Here is a 25134-nt window from a genome sequence, read left to right on the forward strand (position 1 = left end):
TCGAATCCGGCTGTCAGCGTTGCCTCCGGCTTGGCCGGCCGTCATACTGGATCCAATCAATTGGCAGAGTCAGTGGGAGGGAAGCCGGTGGGGTGGTATTCTGGTCGTTGTAAACAGTGACTCCTACAGGTCGGTCAGGGCGCCTGCACAGCGAGGGAGGGAGATGGTGAGGGTAGTGTGACCTCCCACACGTTACACCTCACCAATGAGAGTCCGCGCTGGCAGGTGAAAAGATGCTGCTGGCTGTCTCCTATGTCTCGGAGGAAGCATGTGATAGACTTCAGGGCTCCCTAGACCGACCAGTGCGGAGCACATGCAAGCAACGACCAGGAAGGGGAGGGGGGAATTGGCATAACGACTAAATTGGGATGGGAGAAAAACACAGAAAAACAGGAGAAAAAGTGGATAAATTGATTAATTAGGTAGAATGGTAGAATATAGGCCTCTACAAGGTTACGTACAGACTGACAGAATCAACCAATGAAGTTCCGTACAGTGCAGAATACTGGATCTTATGCCGTGAAACTGTATACATTAAAATAAATTAATCCAAATGTTTGTATTGGTCATAAACCGTAAAAAATGTTGGATGACAAGCATTCAAGCAAACTGATCTCTCATCCTCAATCAGACAGCAGAGCAAACTGGCCAGCATCATCGGTCACCTTTGTGCCAGTAGCCAGAGCTCCAAAACTGTGGGCAAGGACTGACTTGGCCAACGGATGGAGAACTAATGATTGGAGAACGATTGAACTCTTGACTACTGACCCCTGCACGGACTCTGGTGCACCTCACACAAGGACTCACTCATACATTTACCAGCACCTTAGATCTTGCACTACAACTCGTACACCTACTGTGAATTGTACCTAAATTGCACCTCGTCCCATTTCTGCCTTGCACTATATAGTATTGTATATTAGTACACTGCACAGTATTGTATATTGTATGGTAACTACGTCTATTCTGCATCGAACATTGTACATATGTCTAAACTGAACACTGTGACCTCATTTTTTTACTTCTAATTTTACTATGTTATTTTATTTCATACTTATCTTGTCTTGCACAGTCTCTGGAGCGTAACAGTAAGAAGCATTTTGTATAAAAGTATTCTGTACTTCTGTATGACAAATATTAAAGAAACTTTAAACTTATTTGTATTCGCATATTTTTGTGTTTATAGACAATCTGCTTAATCTGTTTACTTTTTTCATTCATTCAACCTTTATCGGGTCCCAACAGCAAAACTGCTAAATTACTGTATTACCCTGTATTATACTGTCATACACTTTTACTATCATAGACTATTCTGTTTTGTGTTTTTGTGTTTACATGTGATGTATTGTGTATTGTATACATGCACTTTTATTATGTTCTTGTGTGATGTATTGTAAATGTTATTGCTGTCATTTGGAAACATTGCAGTAATCAAAGTGAGAACTAAAGTAATGAATTAATATTTATTGTAAGAAGATGCGTTGGTTTATTAAGGAAGAGAAGAGAGGAACCAATGAGAACCAATGAGCTCCCTGAGATGAGGGTTTCCGCCCCCTCCTCAGAGGACAATTGGAAAGTGAAATGAACGGTTTGTGTCTTCATTCCTTACAACATTTCCCCTATTAGACGGGTCAATATATGGTTGAACCTCAAAAAAATTGCAACAAAAGGTTTTTCAATGGATTCTGGTACCATTGGTCATGCTAAATAACATACTAAAAGTCTACTAAAATCGAACCTTGCGAAAGGGGTCATTTTCAAGATGGCAGCCGCTTAATAAAATAATTAACCTGTTAAGTCTGTAGGTCCCCCTATAGGGGGGACCCTGCTTTTCTTTATCATAAATCGATCAATAGAGACCGTATTAGATCCCCAATTATCGTATCATTGGAAAGCCACCCTCATTGGCTACAACCCTGTGCAAAGATTTTCGAGATCGCCAAATGATTGACGGAGCTAGAGCCCCGGGAGTCGGGGGTGGTAATGTGTACTTTTGCGTACTTTGGGGTACGCCTCACATATCGGCATGTAACTCGAGAACCGCTGAACGGATTTTGTCACCTGAAAGGCCAATCGACAGGCAACAAATAGGGCTTTAATTCTATCTATATATTGTATTAAAAGAAATGCACACACAAGCCACTAGAGGTCGGCAAAGTGGCATCGCGAATCGTCCTCATGAGGGCCCACATGTGGATGTTAAGAGGATTATGTTTTTTATTATAATTTTTTTTAGCCCAGAGTAAAGACCATAACCCTATCAAAACAGTAGTCAACGTGTATATTTAAATTTTTACCGATGTTTTATACGATTTATCGGAAATACGAATTTATCGAAAAAATGCTAATTATATCTATTTTATCATAAAACCGCAAGGAAATGACTAAATCCAGATTCAACCCTGCCATTGGAAAGAGGAGCCTTTTCCCTATCCATAGATGTATGATTTGGCCATAATAAGGTCAAGGTCAAGTTCAAAGTCAAATATGAATTCATAATTAAAATCGATTATCATTTATTACTGTATCTACAAATCCTTCTGTTTAATCATCTTCCCTTTATTCATTTGCTTAGATTTCTTTTACACTTGATCTCAAGAAGGTGGTGAATGAGCTCAGTGAGCCAAATCAAAAGGACCTCAATGTTTTCATGGTGTTGTTCACCGGCACAGATGCAAAAATAAATCATAATTTATATGATCCTTTTCTTCATTACAATTTACTCAAGCCTAGTAACTGACACAATATTTCTGACACTGGAAATACATACCCCCAGGTCCCTAGATGTTCCTAGATACCAAGAACATGCTAATTGACCTTGCAGAAGTGGAGCAATCGTCCATTTAGGCATGTACCTTTAGGCGAAATTTCTGAAAATAGGGCTACAGCCTAACAGATATCACCATGAAACTTCCCAAGTTGATTGCTAACATCAATACAATTATTATTTGTATTACAAGTTTTCTGAAATGTTATGTTTAAATATGCAAATGAGGCAATATCTGATTAAATATATGCTGAATTGAATACATTTCCAGAGAGTGAATGTGAAAGCAAAAGTCAGCGATTTATAAATGTTTGTACAGTCTATGATTGCTACTGTACACACTGTTATTTAGGCTACAGACACTAACAAATGCGAATCCACAATACTTTAACAACTTCAGTGTGACTGGTTAATACTCCCTGCAAGTGGAATCAACCACATAACTCTGTAAAACTCCCCCCTGCGGAATTCCACTTGCTCACAACACTTATCCAGACAGAAAATACAATTTCGGACCAGTCAGAAAACACATCAGGTACCAAACAATCAAGTACAATCCAGAACAACATATTGTCAGACAATTTTTTTTTAATAAAAAATCATCAAGGTTTTAAGGGTTTCTTGACCAGTTTTGAGGTGGATCTGCTCAACCCGCTAGCCGGAGTACATCAAAGTATGGAACATGTCACTTCCTGTTGCCAGTAGGTGGCACTATGACTTTAACTGAATATTAACATGTAGATGTGTTCAGGCTGAGACGCTCATCAATCTTTCTTCATCCTCTTCATCCTCTGATGACACTTCTAGAAGAAACTTATATGGATTGTCACATTCTTCAAGTTGGCATGGTCCACAGACAGTAGTACATGGTAATCCATATCTTCTACAAGAGCAGCAGAGTGTCTTGCAGCCAGTGGAGCAGTTACAATGAATGACCTTCAAGAGACTGTCTGGAGCAGCATTCATACTTGTCATAAGTGGGACAAACCGATTGTCCTGCAGGTTCCACCCCCAGTTCATGGCATCCATTCCCTTTTATTTTCCTATCCAGACCATGATCTGTATGCTCTACAACAGTGAAGTTTGGTTGCAGATACAGTTGGGGGCAGACGTTCGGGTGTTACAAGTGACAAAGCAGAGGCAACTTTCTTGCTGAAGGTGTTACATCTCATTGTCGCAAGGGAGTCTGTGCACTTGCCACCAAAAAGGTCAGCCATTACTTGGCACCCAAGGTCATCGATCACCTCTGCTGTCTGGTTTGGGATGGTGAATGAATTGGCACAAGACAAAAGAATAGGGTCTCCTTTTACAAGCTTCTGAAAAGCAGTCTTTTTTCCAACACCAAAAATCCTAGAAGTTGTGTCACAACCTGTCACAGCATGGATGAATATCAACTGAGAACACATGTCATGTCCAAGGACTTCTTTCAGGCGATTTATGTCACACACTTTAACACTGCCATCCGCTTTGAACTTGTCCGATCTGAAATAAAGACCCTTACTACCTTCCTTTGCATAGTAAAGGAGTAAGACAAGGAGATCAGTATTCTCCAATCAGCATAGTGGTGTGTAGAAGAGATGCCTCCACTGCAGCCTTTACTATGTCTACATCAGCATCCCCAGATGCATTGACCACAGTGCAATCCTTTTGTTTCAGTTCATCAGTTATCATCCGCATACGTCTCTGTTTATTGATATCTCTTGACAGGAACTCCTCCTTCTTACCGGATAACTCAGTTTCAGCAGTGAAGCTGACAATGGGATGAATATTCTGTCCTCGTCTTTGATGGTCGGCCCTTCCTCATAGCCATCAAAGACAACGGTCGTCGCTGAACCATAATGCCGGATGGTGAAGTCAGCATATGACTGTGCTATTTCACCATAGGTTTTACTGCACTTCCATGGTATTCGGTGAAGGCGTGAACCTCCATCAAGGACGTGGCATTCTGTTTGTGGTACAGAATCTAGTATTGCATCACCACTTGCATCACAGATCGCACGCGCTAGTTGAGGCTTATCAGCCTTCCGGAAGATGTTTCTGGCTTCAAAGAGGGCAGGAGGGAAAGGACTGAGCATGTAGTGCATAACCTCCTCCAATGATAGCTCTCTAGTTTGGGAGACTAAGGTTTGTTTACTAGCCTAGGTAAGTAGATACGATAGTTATGTAAGCTACTTACGGTCATCACTCACGGCAGTGAAAAGGGAAATTCTGATAAGTCCAGTAGTGTTTTACAGGTCAGGTCCTCCGCACTGTCTGCACTAGGGGCTGAGTGTGTCATAGCAAGCAGGTGGGTAGAGGCATGACCACCGCACTGTCTGCACTAGGGGTGAGTTTGTCATAGCAAGCAGTAAAGCTTAATTTATACATTCTAAAGTTGGCAGTTGTTGTTAGAATGTTGGAAGTTTAAAATGCAGCTGCACTCCAAAAAATCTATTCAGCATTATTTAATCAGATATAGCCTAATTTGCATATTTAAACATACAATTTCAAAAAACGTGTAATACAAAAAATAATTGTATTGGTGTTAGCAATCAACTTCGGAAGTTTCATGGTGATATCTGTTAGTTAATTATTTTACCCTATTCAACTGTAGTAGTGTATTGGTGGCCGCCATCTTGAAAATGACCCCTTTCGCAAGGTTAGATTTTAGTAGACTTTTAGTATGTTATTTAGCATGCCCAATGGTACCAGAATCCATTGAAAAACCTTTTGTTGCTATTTTGTTTGAGGTTAGGTGTTTTTTTCCCCATAGATTGACCCGTCTATATGTTAATTCAAGTCAATACACTGTGAAAAGCACAAAAACTTTGCACATCCCAGTCCCTACTATTGCTGTAGCCACCACCCACAATCAACCATATAGTGCAAACTGCAACCGCAGTTTGACAGCCAATTTTCTATTGTAGCAAGTATCTAACATTAGGCTTAAACAAAATGCCAGCTTTGGTTGAAGCTAAATAAAGCGAGATGCATGTCACTTGAAGTGTAGCCCATTTCTGACATTAGCTAACGCCAGTGATGGGAATAACGGCGTTATAAGTAACGGCGTTACTAACGGCGTTAGTTTGTTCAGTAACGAGTAATCTAACGGATTACTCTTCCAATCTTAATAACGCTGTTACCGTTACTGCCAACAAATGTGGCGCGTTACTATGATTGAATCTGTTTTTTTCATCAGACAGATCTCTGCGCCGAGAAGCAATACTTATTTTCCTTGATTAGTGGACAGTGCGCGATTGGCTGAGGTTGAGTAAAATGTCATGGTAAGCCAATCAGAGGTAGAGGTCGGCGGGTGTTTGAAAGCATCCAGAGTCTGACAACAGCGACAGTTCAGTCAGCGTGAGACCGCGGTCCGTGTACGTTTTGATAGTTGGTTTGGCGAGCCCAAATAATCCAAAACTAATCCAACGAACAACACAAGCGAGCAGTCAACGACAGAGCGTCCATGAGCGTTTTTTGTTCACTCTTCTGTTAGTTGTGTTGCAGCGCAGGGCACTACACAGTAGTGGAGGCTACAGCCTTATCAACAGTGCTGCACTTCCTGGTTTAATAGCACAGTCTTCAGGTGCTCACTGCTCAGAGATATATATATATATATCTGTATGCCATGCATGTCTTAAATGTCATGATTAGATTAGTTTAGATGATTAGATTAGATTCTTATATCTGTATGTTGTGTATGTCTTAAATGTCATGATTAGATTAGTTTAGATGATTAGATTAGATTCTTATATCTGTATGTTGTGTATGTCATAAATGTCATGAATTGAAAATGGGGGACCCTGATGTAAACAAGACGAAAGTCTTTCTCTGGTCTGCATCCCCTTAACCCTTTAATCGCCAAAGACGAGTTAACACGTCAATCTCCGCCATGCGTAATCTGCCAATGACGCCGTAACACGTCATTGAGATCAATATTTCAAAAATCTGTGATGGCAATCATATTTCACCCGCGGAGACTTGAGATCTCCTGTTGATCTTCTCTCAACTCTCCAACGGTTCAAGAGCGCCATCTGGTGGCCGATCGGCGGATCGCCCAAACAGCAAACCGGAAACAGAAAGTGGTGCTCATCCAAATTCGGTCCGACCACTCGCTATAGCTCCCGGGGCTCCATCTCGACACACTGGATAATCAATCGCTCGCCCTAACTCAATAAACAACGTTATTTGGACGTATATAGTATTATACAACCTGGAAATGGTTCATCTAGATCAACATCCCATAATAGGAAACTTTCTACTCCAAGCTGATCACCCAACGGCCCGAGGAGACTGGGGTAAGTTTCAGTGTTTATTATTACCGTGTTCGATACAAACTGCTCTGATGATCATATCACCCACACTACATGAATCATCTAACGTTGGCCACGGAATTATAAACGACCCCCCCCCCCCCCCCCCCATCCGGTCAACATCAGATGATGAGTAGTAACTTCTAGAAGCACGTACATTTGAATTTTTTTTATCTGGCGCCGATCAGGGGCGTTTTAAGGGGGCTTCAGCCCGGGGGGGGGGGGGGGGGGGGGGGGGTGGAGGGGTTAACAGGATTCAAAGTTAAAATTCAAAGTTAACAGGACCAAATCATCAGTTTCTTATTTATTTATTTAACCTTTATTTAGCCAGATAAAACATTGATCTGGTCCAAGAAGCCCCAACAGGAGTACAAATATACATATATACACATATATATACATATATATAATATATATATACATATACTGTACATACATACACACATATACACCAATAACAAAATAAAAACACAGTTAAGAATCATACACATAAGCAAATAAACAAACAAACAAACATATGCACAGCCTATGTACAAAAGAAATAAACAGTTCATCTCTAGTCTTTACAGTTTTCTTCAATTGCATAAACACTCAAATCAAAAGTATTACACAATTATCAAAACCTTACACTCAAGGAGCAAAATATAGGCCCAGATTTGCACCCCTACAATGTCAGCCTCACACTTTTTGCAAAACAATACACACAGTGATTTGCAAAAAAATAAACACACTTGCATTACATTAGATACAGAATGTCAAATTACCACACATATGAGCCAATTGGTTAAACACAGCAATCAGATGCACAAACACACCATTGCTTAATTGTAGATACACCAATCAGATTTAAGCACTATAAAAAGCAGGAAGCAGAAAAGGATGGACGAGTATGTAGTTGAGTCATCTTGTGGCACAAGCTCAGACCTCAGCTCAGGAGATCAGCTGAGACAGAGACTGTTCTATCCAGTCGTCGACAGAATTCTGCAAGAGCTTGAGAGCAGGTTCTCATGAGTTGGATAACAACTTATGAGAGGCATACAGGCATGTTATCCAGCCTCAGACCAGTTTCTCTCAGTGGAATTGCTGCAACCCCTCACCACACATTACAATATCCAACTATTGCCAGAGGAGATCACAGTTGCAAAGTGTTTCCTGGTCAGGACAGGCAGAGATGCAGTCCCTACTATCCAAAGTGTCTTTTCCCTCCTGGATGATAATAATAATAATAATAATAATAATAATAATAATAATAATAATAATAATAATAATGCATTTGATTTATAAGGCGCCTTTCAGGACACTAAAAAAAAAGTCCACAAATCGGTGAATGAAAAAATTATAGGATCAAATGAAAACTACTTACTAAAAATGGATGTTTAAAAGTCCTAAAAACCAACAAAAAATACCAAACACAAAAAATACCAAACACTAACAAACTGGCGCCGATCACTATCAAACTGTATTTGATCATCAATATAATGCATTTATGGCTATAAATCACGTTCTGCAGAATGCTGCAGAAAACGATAAAAACATATTTATACTTTAGACCATATTTTAGTATGAATATGTGAATGAAAAAGTAGAACGTTGCTACATCCTAAACGATAGATACTTGACGTTGAATGGGCCATAGTAATGTCAATTTAGCAATACAATTTAAAAAGTTATAGCCCTGCAAAGAAGGGGAACATCTCCATAGACTTTCAACAGTGGCAGATAGGGGTATATGATCAGAATAATCCCTGGCAGATAAAGGGTTAACAATTGTGTGTATTGAGCTGTACTGTACTGTACCCATTCTGCAATATGTTAATTAAAATGTTCAATCAATCAGTATATATTTGTTATTTATTTTTGGTATAGTGCTTAACAAGCATCATTTAATGTTGCCCAGTTGTGGCCTGTTGAGGGGCAATACATATCAAAAGTTCCAAAACATCTATTGTGTTTGTATTTGTATGATCCACTATATAAACATAGTAATTATAATATCTACATACATGGCATTTGATTGGAGGCTAGTCTCACTTTGTCCCACAGCAACATTAAAATAGTTTAGATTTGTGTATGTTGTTTATGTAAAAAATGTACTTGAAAGTAACGCTGTAACTGAGGGGTTACAAAACCCTGACTGTATTAAAGATTGTGATAGATTAAACCACTGCTAGGTATGTACTTTAATTACTGGCCAGACAGTACATCGAATATATGGTGGACACTCATAATAACACGGCATTGACAAAGAAATAGTATTTGAGGGTATTTATTATTATGCAATAATTGGTTACAGATATGAGAATTAGGGTCACGCTTGTATGGCGAAGAATAGGCATAAAGTCAGTCAGTAGCATAAGTCACTGGGAATAGAATGATTCCTACGATGGGTACTAGGCTAACGCCGCCTGGCGTATAATAGCAATTATAGAGGGCAACGCTGGTACCGCCTGGAGACACTGGGTTCCTCCCAGAGTTGTAAGGTCTGGAGGAGAGAGGAATGTTCGGATACTCAGTCTGATCAATTGAAGAAGAAGGGGATTCACGTACAGAAGCCAGTCCTTGTAATCCAACGCTCAGCAACAAAAGCAATAACTGTAATCCAAATGCTCGATAGCAAACGATGATAGCCAGCTAGCCTCGGTCCATGAGGCCAGCCTGAATGTAGATCCTCACAAGGTTAAATCCCAAACGACAGTGGAGATTAACGATGCTCTTCTCCGGGTAATACGTTCCACAATCAATATAATCCAACCAGTACTGGTTCTGCAATCGCCGCCGCCGGTTCTCCTGTGCACATGTCCAGCAGGTTCTCCGACTAGGCCTCCTCGTGTGCTGGCACCAATGTATTTAGTCCATGCGCACTGGCTAAGGTCCACTAGCTAAACGAACGAACTGCTGGGTAATGCTACACACGAACGAACTGTGGTTGGCACGATACACAATAAATTAACGACTATTTACTTCACATTAAACTAAGTCGAACTTGACATTACTGCATTAATCTGACACTTTACTATTCAATTCGCACATGGTTCTCAACGCTCTGTTAGACGCACTGCTTCTCACTACATTAGAATCACACTGAACTTGTCACACTGCTGCTATTCGCACCTGCGCCGATATATATACTTAAGTGGCTTTCTAGTGCCAAAACCTAACCACTTGCCCGGAATCAATGCTCTGCCAAGGGCATGTCCTGACTAGCCCAGACTCGCCCTTGAACCTGTCTGAGTGCGAGACTGCCTGGTGCTGCCGTCAGGGGGCATTATCCATAAGGAAAGTGAATATTACTAGGATTTACACGCAGGCTTAAAGGGATATAACGTATATATATAAATAATATACGAGGTATATAAAACAATAAATGTAGATTCTCAGCTTTAATCTGGCCCTTCACAACAGCCGCCTCCTAATTAGTCCGCACCTAATTAGTTAAGGGAGACAGATTAATAGTCCAGTCAACTGCTCAATATTTGTTGTGAGGGGGTAGGTCAATCTACAAAGTCAGTGGGTCATGGTCGTCATCAGGGGTGTCAGGGAGCTCCGGCAACTCTATCAGCTTCGCCACGGGTCGGGTGTAGGTCCGCCCTTGGACTATGACTTCTGCCGCTCTGACCTTCCCATCGGCACCAGTAATCACTTTGCTTACGCGGCCGGCCGGCCACGTAGCTCGGGGTAGTGACTGGTCTATGATCATAACGACTGCGTCCACCTTCAGTTTGTCCCTGTCCTTTACCCACTTCTGACGGGCTGGATGGGATGGTAGGTCGCTTAGGAGGAAGCGGGCCCAAGAATGCTCGATCGGTGCTTGGTTGTGTCTCCACCTCCTCCGTCTGTTCCTCTTGTTCTTTCGGTACACCGTCTGAGGAGGGGCCGGTTCCGGCCGCCCCATCAAGAGGTAGCTTGGGGTGCTGGGTTCGAGGTCAGCTACGTCGCTTGGCGTGCAGCTGAGGGGGGTGGAGTTCGGAACTCCTTCTTCTTGAGCCCACTGTTCTCTCACAGGCTTCTCGGCTAATGTCAATAGCCTCTCAACGGGCTGTACGAGAGAGTGGCCTGTGTCGCTCACCTTTGTGTACAGGCAGCGTGTAGACGTGGGTTGGTTGGAAGGCCCGGAGAGCGGGCCTTGCAGCGTCCAGCCCAGGCGGGTCTTGACCGCGACTGGGCACCCTTTGGGTCCGATGTGGGCCGCCTCGATTGGGACAATGAGGTCCGCGTGGTCGGAGCCTATGAGCAGGGTCGGTGTGGCGCCGTCGATGAGCGGTATAGGTAGTCTGCGTAGGTGCGCATACTTCGCCATCAGCTGTGGGATGGGGTAGTTATAGCTCGACAGACCTATGTCATGGCTTGTAAATGCCTTAGTGATGCTGTACCGCTTCTCGGGCTGCCCGACCGCTGCTATTGTGAATGAGACGTTTTTGCCCTTTATGGTTTTTAGGTCTCGCTGAATAGTACGGATTGTCATTGTTTCTTTGGTACCCCACAGGCCCAACTGGGCTGCGGCGGAAGCGAGGAGGAGAGTCTTTTCAGACCCATCGTCGAGGACGGCGTAAGTGTCCAGGACCTTGTCCTCGTAGCTCAGGAGCACTCTGACCACTTTGATGAGCACTCGTGGGGTCCCGCTATACTTGGGGTCTATGTGGAGCACTCCTGTTGGTCGGTTGCCTTGTCGGGCTAATCTTCGCATGTTATCCTCGCACAGGAATCGGCGGTGACCGGCTTCTGGGGGGTCAGACGCAATCCACTGCTCCATTTCAGCGATGGTCAGTCTCGGGAACACGTCGCACTGTGCCAGCCAGTGTCCTCTGCGGTAGTACGTACAGGCGATCTTCCATACCTCTTTGGCCGGGGGGTTGTGACCTGTCTGTGGTGACACCGAATCGAGATGGTACGAGTAGCACCGTGACTCCCAGTGTCTGCTGCAACAGTCAGGACACCAGGGGGGGGGTTCAGGACTGGTTTGTGGTGACACCGCCTCGGCCTGGTACATCACCGTGACGGGCCTACTTTGGTTTCCTGGCGGGCGCTTGTTGCTCTCATGCAGGACTTCTAGATGGGCGCCGTCACACTTGCCGCATCTTTTCTTCAGGTGGCACTCGGCTGCCATGTGGCCGCGCGCGCAGCGGAAGCAGCGGTGTTTGTCCTTAAGCCACTGACCTATTTCGGCTGTAGTTAGGTCTTTGAAGGCGTCGCACTGTGACAGCTGGTGTTCACTGTCACAGTACTGACAGACAGCCTTCCACTTCTCCTTGGCGTGGGGGCTGTGGCTCGTCTGCCGTGACTCAGCCTCGGCTTGGTGCATCACGGTCACGGACCGGCGGTTGTCGTTGAACCTTCTCGGTCCATCTTTAGGGTCAGAGCCACCCCACACGAATGTGTCTAATCGTAGACTGCTGACCTCCCTGGCGAGGAAATCAGCCAGGTCTAGGAGGGATGGTTCTGGGCCGTGGGGGTCACTGTGGTCTCTCTGCCGCCGAAAACGCTCTTGACGGGCTGGAGGGAGCTTCTCCAGTATCCGCTCCACGTTGGAATTTGCATATAGTTCATATCTCCCCTTCTCCTTTTGTGACCCCAGCATCCCCACAAGGGATTGTACCTTGATAGAGAGGTCATCTAGTGCTCTATTGTCTTTGGCTGGGGGGAGGCGGTCGATATCTCGTATTTCTTGGATCACGTAATCCCATATGCGTCCATAGCGCGCGTCGAGGGCCACCAGAGCATCTGAATAGGGGGTTCTTGAGTTTGAATATGCCAGCGCTATGTTATGCGCTCTGGGCACTTTTTGGTGCTTGAGGAGGATGGCATATTTATAAGACTCGTCGTGTACATCGGACATGATAGTCTCTAAACACATGCGTAGTTCCGTGTACTGTGCTCTGTCCTCACGCGTAAAGTCTGGGAACGTGGGTGTTCCAAGGTAAGATGCCATGGATGGCTGGGACACCGATGCGCATAGGGGGAGAGGCCTCCTTGGCGAGTCTCCCCGTACGTGGGGTCATGGGTTAGTGCTGGGTGGGTACCAGAGGCCGGGCCCCCAGGTGATGCTCCTTGGTGCTGACTGTGTATTAAACTCACCCATGGGTTGGATCGGGGGTTTGTAGCGCAGTGGCTCGGGGCTGAGGTCGGGGCTGTACTGGGCCTCCTGGTCCAAAATAGGTTCGTGCTGGTGGGCTGGATGTCCTCCATCGTCCTCCGCTAGGTCCTGGAGTCTCCTAGTTAGTTTCTCGGCGACGTAGGCGGGATCTTCCCGTTGGCTGGGTCCCGTATAGACCGGTCGGGGAGGGGGCTCGGCGACGTAGACAGGTTCTTCCTGTTGGCTGGGTCCCGTATAGATCGGTCGGGGAGGGGGCTCGGCGACGTAGACAGGTTCTTCCTGTTGGCTGGGTCCCGTATAGACCGGTCGGGGAGGGGGCTTGGCGACGTAGACAGGTTCTTCCTGCTGGCTGGGTCCCATGTAGATTTGTCGGGTAGGGGAAGGTGCCCTCGACCCGTGTCGTGATGATCTCCGGGAGCTCCGTGTGGAGGAGTGGGGGGTCGCCCTCTGGATCAATTGTTCTATCATCTGCGCCTGCAGACGGTCTCTCTCCGCTTCGCGCTGTGCATTGGCGGCGTCGCGCTGTGCATCACGTTGCGCGTTGGTGCGATCTCGCTGAATGTTTTCTTCAGCCTGGAGGCGCCTCTCTTCCAGTCTGATGGTCATCGCTGTGTCAGCCTGGAGGCGACTCTCTTCTAGTCGGATGCGTTCTCTTTCCACTGCAGAATGTTCGCGCTCACTCTGTTGTTGCGCTTGGAGACGTTCGCGCGCCACTGCAAACTGTTCGCGCGCACTCTGTTGTTGCGCTTGGAGGCGGTCGCGCTCCACTGCAGACTGTTCGCGCACACTCTGTTGTTGCGCTTGGAGGCTGTCGCGCTCACCCTGGATACGGTCTCTTTCCGTTGAAGCTGTCAGCGTGGCGATGAAGGCTTGCGCCAGTCTCTGGTCAGCCTCGCTGGGGGATGACACTGATGGAGGTGATCGGGCGCTGACAGGGCTTGGTGGAGACCTGTTCTCTTGCCGCGCCCCGAGGTCCATCTCTTGAGTGCGGTACTCTTCTCTTGGTTGCGCGCCGAGGTCTGTCTCGGGTGCGCGCTCTTGGGTTGGTTGCGTTCAGGGGTCTATCCCGGTGGCGCTTTCTTTATCCTGGGGCGCTCCGGGGTCTATCCCGGTGGCGCTGTCTGGAGGTATAGTCACGTCATGTCCCGCTTGGTCCCCCCCGTGAGCTAAGTCAGTTTCGTTTGAACCCACTGGGGTCTCTACTGGTGGGGCCGACAAGTCGATAGGATTGGGCATGCTTAAACTATCAGTTTTATCCGTACTTAACGTCATTTTAGATAAGATAGGAGGTAAAATGAAAGCGTAGTCCTCCAGGTATGGAGGTGGCTGACGTTTGCGCTGCGGGCGCTCTAGTTTGGGGGAGCCGTTTGGAGAGTGTCCACCGCTGGCCATATCAATATTAGTATGATATTAAAGATTACTGATACCCTCCGGCTCGAAGGACCAATTGTAACTGAGGGGTTACAAAACCCTGACTGTATTAAAGATTGTGATAGATTAAACCACTGCTAGGTATGTACTTTAATTACTGGCCAGACAGTACATCGAATATATGGTGGACACTCATAATAACACGGCATTGACAAAGAAATAGTATTTGAGGGTATTTATTATTATGCAATAATTGGTTACAGATATGAGAATTAGGGTCGCGCTTGTATGGCGAAGAATAGGCATAAAGTCAGTCAGTAGCATAAGTCACTGGGAATAGAATGATTCCTACGATGGGTACTAGGTTAACGCCGCCTGGCGTATAATAGCAATTATAGAGGGCAACGCTGGTACCGCCTGGAGACACTGGGTTCCTCCCAGAGTTGTAAGGTCTGGAGGAGAGAGGAATGTTCGGATACTCAGTCTGATCAATTGAAGAAGAACGGGATTCACGTACAGAAGCCAGTCCTTGTAATCCAACGCTCAGCAACAAAAGCAATAACTGTAATCCAAATGCTCGATAGCAAACGATGATAGCCAGCTAGCCTCGGTCCATGAGGCCAGCCCGAATGTAGATCCTCACGAGGTTAAATCCCAAACGACAGTGGAGATTAACGATGCTCTTCTCCGGGTAATACGTTCCACAATCAATATAATCCAACCAGTACTGGTTCTGCAATCGCCGCCGCCGGTTCTCCTGTGCACATGTCCAGCAGGTTCTCCGACTAGGCCTCCTCGTGTGCTGGCACCAATGTATTTAGTCCACGCGCACTGGCTAAGGTCCACTAGCTAAACGAACGAACTGCTGGGTAATGCTACACACGAAAGCTTGTGGAGGGGACTGAAGACAATAACTGACTACAAAGTCAGCGCCCCCTCAATGGGGAGCGACGACGCCTCTCTCGCGGACAAACTCAACTCCTTCTACGCTCGGTTCGGTGTAGACAGTGTCGCCGCTAGCCCTCTGGCTAGTGACGTCACTGGCACACCGGCTGTTGTGGAGGGGGGGGGCAACCGCGGGGGGGCGGGGGCGCTCTCTCGTTGTCGGAACACAGTGTGAGAAGAGCATTTATGCAGGTGAACACCAGGAAGGCTGCGGGCCCAGATGGTATAACAGGACGCATACTTAAGTCCTGTGCAAACCAGCTTGCCCCGGTGTTCACCGCCATATTTAATCAATCCCTGGCGGAGTCAGTAGTCCCTGCCTGCTTCAAGATGTCTACCATCATCCCGGTACCGAAGAAACCCTCCCCAACATGTCCAAATGACTACAGACCGGTGGCACTCACCTCTGTGGTCATGAAATGTTTCGAGAGGCTGGTCAAGGACCACATTTGTGCCTCTCTCCCCAGTGATATGGACCCTATGCAATTTGCATACAGGACAAACAGGTCCACTGACGACGCGGTCTCCCAGGTACTGCACAGCACTCTCTCCCACCTTGACCGTCAGAAGGGGGGCTATGTGAGACTGTTGTTCATTGACTACAGCTCAGCGTTCAACACCATAGTCCCCACCAGACTGGTGGACAAGCTGATCGAGCTAGGTCTGAGCTCCGCCCTGAGCGCCTGGGTACTGGACTTTCTGAGTGAAAGACCCCAGGCGGTCAGGGTGGGGGGTCAGACCTCCAACACCATCACCCTGAGCATCGGGTCCCCCCAGGGCTGTGTTCTAAGCCCCCTGCTGTACTCACTCTACACACACGATTGTGTGGCCAAGTTCAGCTCCAACTCCATAGTGAAGTTCGCAGACGACACAGTGGTGGTGGGGCTGATCTCAGACAACGACGAGAAGGCCTACCGAGAGGAGGTTGAGGTACTGGAACGTTGGTGCCAGGACAACAGCCTGCTCCTGAACATTGGTAAAACCAAGGAGCTGATCGTGGATTATAGGAGAGGACAGCAGGAGACACACACACCACTGATGATTAACGGGGCTACCGTGGACAGGGTGAGCAGCTTCAAGTACCTGGGGGTCCACATCTCAGAGGATCTGACATGGTCAACACACATAGACACAGTAGTAAAGAAAGCGAAGCAGCGCCTCTACCACCTGAGACAGTTAAGGAAGTTCAGAGTATCGGGGAAGATACTCCAGTCCTTCTACTCAGGAGCTGTAGAGAGCATCTTGACCGGAAACATCACTGCCTGGTATGGGAACAGCACGGCACAGGACAAGAAGGCCCTACAGAGAGTGGTGCGCTCAGCCGAGCGTACCACGGGTATTGCGCTACCTCCCCTGCAGGCTCTATACAACAAGAGGTGCAAATCCAGAGCCTGCAGGATAATGAAAGACCCCCACCACCCCAATAACAGCCTGTTCCAGCTGCTGAGGTCAGGCAGACGCCTGCGAACCCCAGCTACTAGGACGGAGAGGCTTAGGCTAAGCTTCTTCCCCCAGGCCATCAGAGCCTTGAACAATGAACATTGAGAGACACAGAAACTGAACTATCCACACACAAGCACACACTAGCACATACACGACACGCACGCTGAGCACGCTCACACACTAGCAGCCACTTTAACACTCATGCCGCACACACGCACACTTATGGCCAGAGGAAAGGCCACTTAAATTAGTATAACATCAGGAACAGTGTATTGCACTACTAAAGCTACCTAGCATGTCCTATATGCCCTGTAAATACTATGTACAGATACCGAGATGGCACACCATGTACCTGTTTATTGCACTGTTGTTTTTTATTGGATTCTATTATATGTTGTACCACTGTATTTTTATTGGACTCTATTATATGTTGTACCACTGTATTGCACATCGTCGCGGGCAAGACCAGCCGCATTTCATTGTATACCTGTATGCCGTGACAATTAAAACTCTTGACTTGACTTGAACGAACTGTGGTTGGCACGATACACAATAAATTAACGACTATTTACTTCACATTAAACTAAGTCGAACTTGACATTACTGCATTAATCTCTGACACTTTACTATTCAATTCGCACATGGTTCTCAACGCTCTGTTAGACGCACTGCTTCTCACTACATTAGAATCACACTGAACTTGTCACACTGCTGCTATTCGCACCTGCGCCGATATATATACTTAAGTGGCTTTCTAGTGCCAAAACCTAACCACTTGCCCGGAATCAATGCTCTGCCAAGGGCATGTTCTGACCAGCCCAGACTCGCCCTTGAACCTGTCTGAGTGCGAGACTGCCTGGCGCTGCCGTCAGGGGGCATTATCCATAAGGAAAGTGAATATTACTAGGATTTACACGCAGGCTTAAAGGGATATAACGTATATATATAAATAATATACAAGGTATATAAAACAATAAATGTAGATTCTCAGCTTTAATCTGGCCCTTCACAACAAACGCAATAGTTACTTTCTGAAGTAACTTGTTACTTTTTATAATTTGTAACTGAGTAAGTAATTTAGTTTGGAAGTACTTTTTGGAAGAAGTAACTAGTAACTGTAACTAGTTACTTTTTAAAAGTAACTTGCCCAACACTGGCTAACGCTACATTCACTCAGCATTGTCGAGTACAGTTGCTTGCATTGGATATCAATTCATCGTAGATTTCATTGCTTTGTTTTCTTCTGCATCTATGCTTTGTCGACTTGTTAGTTTGATGCTATTTACTTGCCCTTATTGCAGCAAAGACACAGGTAACTTTAGCTTAGCTTAGCCTAGTTGAGGATGCTAGCACATGCAGGCCCTAGAGAGGGTAGGCTACTGGCCTCTAGCTTTAGCTTAGGTTTACATTGGTGGTGGTGGATGCTAGCTGCTAACGTTACGTTAACAATAAGGTTAATGATACACTGGCATGTAATCCAGCTCATGAATATTAATGACCATGGGCAGAACCCATCCCAAAACAGCTTGTAGGAAGGATATAGAGAGGTGCACTGTAGTACTTGATTAAACATACCAAACAATTCTATTGAAAAGAAAACCTTACAGATGTGTTCCATAGACTCACAAGAGTGAGTGGCCAAAAGTGAACAATGTAGGACCTTTAATGTAGCATGAATTAGCCTTAAGGGGGCATAATGCCCTATATCAGAGCCCAGATATATTTACAACTGCCATGAGGCAATTTCAGTTTTGCTTCATGGAGAGACCTCCACATACCACAAGCCTGTTTTCAAAGCTTGTAATGGAGACACATTACAATCTAAACAGCTGTATACTTGTTTTACCAAAGTTATTTTAGACTCAGACACCTATTTGTCTGCACTGTTGTCCAGGCACGGTACAACACTTTAGCCACCGGGGGTGCTGTTGAGCCAAATAGGGTTCCCCTCATGAAAATAAAAAAAGATTGGCTTACATTCACCATACGATCACTGAAAACCACTGGCCGCTGAGCAACTGAGATGTGTCATAACATTTCCACTTCCATTTTTGGCATTTGCAGACTCCCTTATCCGACCGCAACTTAAAATAAGTGGAACAGAGGAATTCTGTCACTGACTTTGGGGCTGTGGCAGCCTAAAGATTTAGAGAAGCTGTCTTTTGACCAGAAGGTTGCTGATTCAAATCCCCTAACCAGCGGGGAATGTGGGGTGGGGGGAGTGAACGAGTAATCCCCTCCCTCAACATCTACTGTTGAAGTGCCTCCGAGCAAAGGCACTGTCTGAACCCCAACCACTCCAGTGGAGATGCTCAGTGGCAGATGGTGTTAGACCAGGCAGCCAAACGGGGCTAGACCAGGCAGCTCCCAGGTGTGAATTATTGGAAGGGTAGAGTGTGCCGTGGGCAGGGGCGTAGCTGGGGGGGGGTAGCTTAGGATGATTCCAAGGGCCCAGCACTGGGGGGGCCCAAATTTTTTATTTTTTACTAGACATCACTCAGGTGTATTATTGATGCTCTCATTGATACTATGTTTGTTTCTGAAGTGTGTGTGTGTGTGTGTGTGAGATATATATAGAGAGAGGGGGGGCTTTGGTAGACTATTGCATTGGTCCATTCATTGAAGATGAACGCAATGCGACATCCTTTACTAGGCTCACCCACCAACAGTGCAGGTGCTGAACTGCTGATCCGAATGTATAGGTAAAAACCATATTATGCATTTGCATCAATAAAAAAATGGCACAAAAAAATTCCGCTCGCGCGCTTACACGCGCTCGCATTCACTGGGGGCCTACAAATACATTCTTTCATGGGGCCCAGAATCTGGAGCTACACCCCTGGCCGTGGGGTTCTGCTGAAAACACATACCGGCTCAGCAAACTCCTCCTGACTCCTGCCGTTTAGAGGTTAAACATAATGTTAAGTAGCGTATTAGTGGCGACCCTCATCGGTTGAGAATTTGCTTTGTGAAACAGATGTTGATTTTATATGAGAGACTATTTATATTGAACAGTCACCATTATTCACACCTATTTTTCTGCATTGTTGTCCAGGCAGGGTACAAACCCTTTAGCCACTTTCAAAAACACTCTCAAAAAACACCTACGGGAGACTGCAATTCGAAACTGGCCCCTACAAATGTCCTAACCCAATTGTACAGTAAATTACCAAGTATGGCTTTGTCAGTATTCCAATGTACAGTGTACAGTGTCCCCCCCCCTACCCAACCCCCCCCCCCCCCCCCACCTACAATGTACAGACCCACCCACCCACCCAACCCCACCCCACCTACCCAACCTCCTCCAATGTACAGCCCCACCTACCCACCCAACCCCACCCCACCTACCCAACCTCCTCCAATGTACAGTTTCTACGTCAAATGTATATACACTCTTTTTCTGGACACTTTTTGTATCACAAACAGTACTGTATTTGCAAATCTGGTATGTCATAAATGTATAGATGTAGCAGTACTGTCTATCTGTATGTCGTGTGTGTCATATGATGAATTGAAAATGGGGGACCCTGATGTAAACAAGACAAACGTCTTTCTCTGGTCTGCATCCCCTTAACAATTGTATGTATTGAGCTGTACTGTACTGTACCCATTCTGCAATCTGTTAATAAACTTTTCAATCAATCAATCAATCACTAGGAATGCTGGTGAGCCAAATAGGGTTCCCCTCAGTGAAAACCACTGGCCGCTGAGGAACTGAGATGTGTCATAACATTTCCATCTTTGGCATTTGGAGACTCCCGTATCCGACCGCAACGTAAAATAAGTGAAACAGAGGAATGAGTCACTAATCATTCTGAGTAAATGTTTCTACATGCATTTTTTAGGCATTAAACATGTTGAATGAGTCCTACGTGGTTTGAAAGCTAACTAGCTGACTGGGTCAGACCAAAAATAAGAAAAGACAAAGCAGCACCAGTGGGGTGAAAATGGAACAGTTCTGGTCTTATAAGTGGGCGGGACACTGGTGCTATATATACATCAGACCGACACATCCGGGTACTTTGGCTTTTTTCGTGGCCGCGCCTACTTTTGAGGAAAATGCAGACAGTGGTCCTCATTCTCGAACGTGTTCATAAGTACCTTTGTAAATATCTTGGTAAAAATTGTGTACCAACAGATTTACGAAAATCCTGAATTCGTGAAACAGGCCAAAATCTTCGTAGCTGGGTTCCCAATGAAATACTTCACTCATTCTTAAACTGAAATGCGCATTCTCTTTGATTGAATTTGCATACAGACACGCCCCGCCAGCTCCTTATAAAGCGATGAGGCGTGTGCAAAACAGCAGAGGTTCAGCATTGCCTGCACCATGCTTAGATTCAAATGTAGTGTTATTATACTGCACAAGTACATTACACCATCCAACCAGAGTGGATAAATAAATGATAATAATAATCTTTTATATAATCTCCCAAAATTATATTAGATTAGATTCAAATGTATGGTCATCATACAGCACAAGTACAATACAACGAAAATAAGTTTAGTATCCAACCAGAGTGCAAATGTAAGTAGTACAATAGTAACATACAATCAAGCCATTTCTACACTGGCTCTTAGATGTGCGCAAGCAATGTAAGAAATAAATAAAACCAACAATAAATAATATCCTAGAGAAGAAGATAGTATATGGCATATTAATACAATATATTCCACTATACAGTAGCTATATCTGCGGCGATCGGTTTAGTTCTTATTTATTTAGTTTGCAGTGTGTGTGTGTAATGCTCACGATGCCTCATTGAGTCAGGACTATAAATGCAAAACGTAATTATTAATGATACAAATAGTGTTGTATTAATTATCATTATAATTATTTAATTCCACGGATCTGTAGTCTGTAGTATCGGCAATCCCCTGTAACGTTCCCCCTGGTGCTGCTCCACCTGCCATTGGACTCTCTCCACCTCCCCTTGTGAACAATACGCTACTGCCACCCTGTGGCCTAATTCAGGTGGTGCAGCTCTGTTCTCTGGTCATTAATTTGTTATATGTTATTGTCACCAATTTGTTGTCTGTGCATTTGTTGTCTGTGTTGTCTGTGATGTTCCACTCCCTGGCCTAGTGTCTCCCCTATCTGTGTTGGTTTTGTGATCTGGTTTAGTGTTGTTCTCAGTGTGTGTATTTATATTTTGACCCTGTAATGTTTTCTGTGTTAGTTGTTCCACCCAGCTGTGTCTCATTACCAATTACCCTCTTGTGTCAATTAGTCTGTGTATTTAAGTGTGGTCTGCCCTGACTTCCCTGTCGCGTCATTACTCTGTTCACCCCTGTCCCTTTCGTGTTTTGCTCTTTTGTTTGTTAGCCGTACAGTGAGTAGTCGTATTCCTGTCGTCAGGGCCGCCTGGGAGAAATGCGAGGCCCTTTGCGAGATTTAAACGCGAGCCCCCCCCCCCCCCCCTAAAAGGTCAAAAAAGATTTTTTTTTTTTTTTCATACAGTCAACATATTCTTAAATAATAGCGCTGCCCGAGGCTGGGCATGATACAGTCAACATATAGCAAGAGAGAGAGCGAGAGAGCTCCCGTTCTACAGTCAATATACAGTGTTATCGCTGCACAGACCCGGCAATGCCCCTGACCCTCCACCAGAGCAAGGCCAGAGAGAGAGAGAGAGAGAGAGAGAGACACATTGGAAAGAAACAACCCAAAACCAGAGCAAATTGAAATGCTATTTGGCCCTAAACAGAGAGTACACAGTGGCAGAATACCTGAGCACTGTGACTGACCCACTACTAAGAAGATCCTTGACTAGGTACAGACTCAGCGAGCACAGCCTAGCCATCGAGAAAGGCCGCCATAGGCAGACCTAGCTCCCAAGCGAAGACAGACCCACTGCACACAAGATGAGGTGGAAACCGAGCTCCACTTCTTAACAACCTGCCCACTATACCAAGACATACTTCCCACAAATTGCAAACACCCAAAGAGACTTTGAAAACATCGACAATAACTCAAAACTCCCATACCTACTGAGAGAAATACAAGAATGTGAAATAAAGCCCATTTGAATTGAAGAGAGAGAGATAGATAGAGCATGTCTGTGTGTGTTAGAAAGAGAGAGATAGAGAGAGAGCATGTCTGTTTGTGTGTGTGTTAGAGAGAGAGCATGTATATGTGTGTTAGAAAGAGAGAGAAATATATAGAGAGAGAGCATGTCATTTTGTGTGTTAGAGAGAGATATAGAGCATGTCTGTGTGTGTTAGAAAGAGAGAGAGAGAGAGAGAGCATGTGTGTTTGTGTGTTAGAGCGAGAGAGCATGTCTGTGTGTGTTAGAGAGAGAGCATGTATGAGAGAGATAAGCAAAGATGAGCCCCTAAAGGATATTCAACTTTTAATGGAAGAACAAAACAGAAGGAAAAGATAACTTCACAAAGGCAACATGAATATACATAGATCCAAAAGGACAAAGATCAACACTTAAATCCAAAGAGAAGAGGGTCTATACCAGAGAAAACAAAGTAGCAAGGAGCCAATGGCCGACATCAGCTAAATAGGCTAACTGCAAATAGAGTAGCCAGGTACTGACACCAGGCCAGACACCGTTAGCTACTACAACAGCTAGCCGGCCCGTTTGGCTCCCGAGAGAGAGAGATATATCCATGGCGGGAATAGAATAGAGTGCATTAAAAACTCACCAAACGTCCAAGAGGATGGAGACAACCGCGTGGAGTTGACGAAGTTCATCTGCCGAATGACCGTCCTCTTCATCTTGGCATAACAATGCTGCATGCGCTCTCTCTAGGTTAGCTAACGCTAGTTAGCCTTTAGCTAAGCTAGCTACTAGCCGACATCATCATGGCTATCCCGACTGAACCACACGTTAGCACTCGATATTATTATAACGTAGCTAAAGCTAACTAGCTGTCCCTGCCTTTAGCTAAGCCGACATGGCTAGCTTGACTGAACTGTCTAACATGCAACAACTTTCATCTTCAGTCCATCTGCCGAATGACCGTCCTCTTCGTTTTGGCTGGCATAACTAAGCATAACCTCCAAAGCTGCACGCGCGAAATAGTCAAACGCAGCTGACGCACACCGGCGTACACATGATGTAACCCCTCCCTTCGTTGAAACCAATAGTATGTCTGCTGCAGAGCCCCAGAGCTCCAATAGTGAGTATGTCTGCTGCAGAGCCGCAGAGCCAGGAACATTCTACAAACGTGTCTAATGTGAAATATATAAGCATATAAGCAAAACTAGATTTTAGGTATGTGATGAAAAAGGGCCTCGCGGGAAGGGGGGCCTCGCAAAAAAAAATAAAAAATAAAAATAAAAAATATTTTCTTTTATTTTTTTTTTGTGCGAGGCCCCCCTTCCCGCGAGGCCCTGTGTGACCGCACTGCTCGCACACCCCCTGAGGCGGCCCTGCCTGTCGTGTATTACTTTGTGTTTGTCAGCCGTTCGCTGAACACTTTTGTAAGTAGCATAACTTCTCTTGGTGAAGTCCTTATCGTTCTGTGCCACGGAGGATAATATTATTTAAAGTGTTTATGATTTGTAGGGCATTTAGCACGTTTTGGAGACTTGCCCTCTCACTTTGTTTTTGAGCCACATTCACCGAAATTAAAGGAGCAGTGCTCAAATTCAAGATTCTACACCTGCCTCCTGTCTCTCCTCTGCTTATCTGCGCTTGGGTTTTACATCAAGTTCAAGTTTCTTTAATAGTTGTCATACAGAAGTACAGAATACTTTTATACAAAATGCTTCTTACTGTTACGCTCCAGAGACTGTGCAAGACAAGATAAGTATGAAATAAAATAACATAGTATAGCATGTAAATTAGAAGTAAAAAATGAGGTCACAGTGTTCAGTATAGACATATGTACAATGTTCGATGCATAATAGACGTAACTGAGTTACCATATAACAATATACTATGCAGTGTACTAATATACAATACTATATAGTGCAAAGCAGAAATGGGATGAGGTACAATTTAGGTACAATTTACAGTAGGTGTACGAGTTGTAGTGCAAATCCTTTATCAATAAATATAAAGTGTGTTTGCTGTTGAAACCATGGGCCGGGCTCACACCTGTCTGTCCGATTTACGACTGCCCAATCCTACAAAGAATCTTACAAAGCTGTTCGAGAATGCCGAATAAGTAAGGAATTCCTTGGTACGTTTTACGTATGTCAGAATGAGGACCAATGTTCCCATTGACTCCCATTGTATTTGGCCTGTATAAAAACTGCCGGCAGA

Source organism: Notolepis coatsorum (assembly GCF_963971535.1).
Source record: "Notolepis coatsorum genome assembly, chromosome: 6".
In the NCBI taxonomy this organism is placed as follows: Eukaryota; Metazoa; Chordata; class Actinopteri; order Aulopiformes; family Paralepididae; genus Notolepis; species Notolepis coatsorum.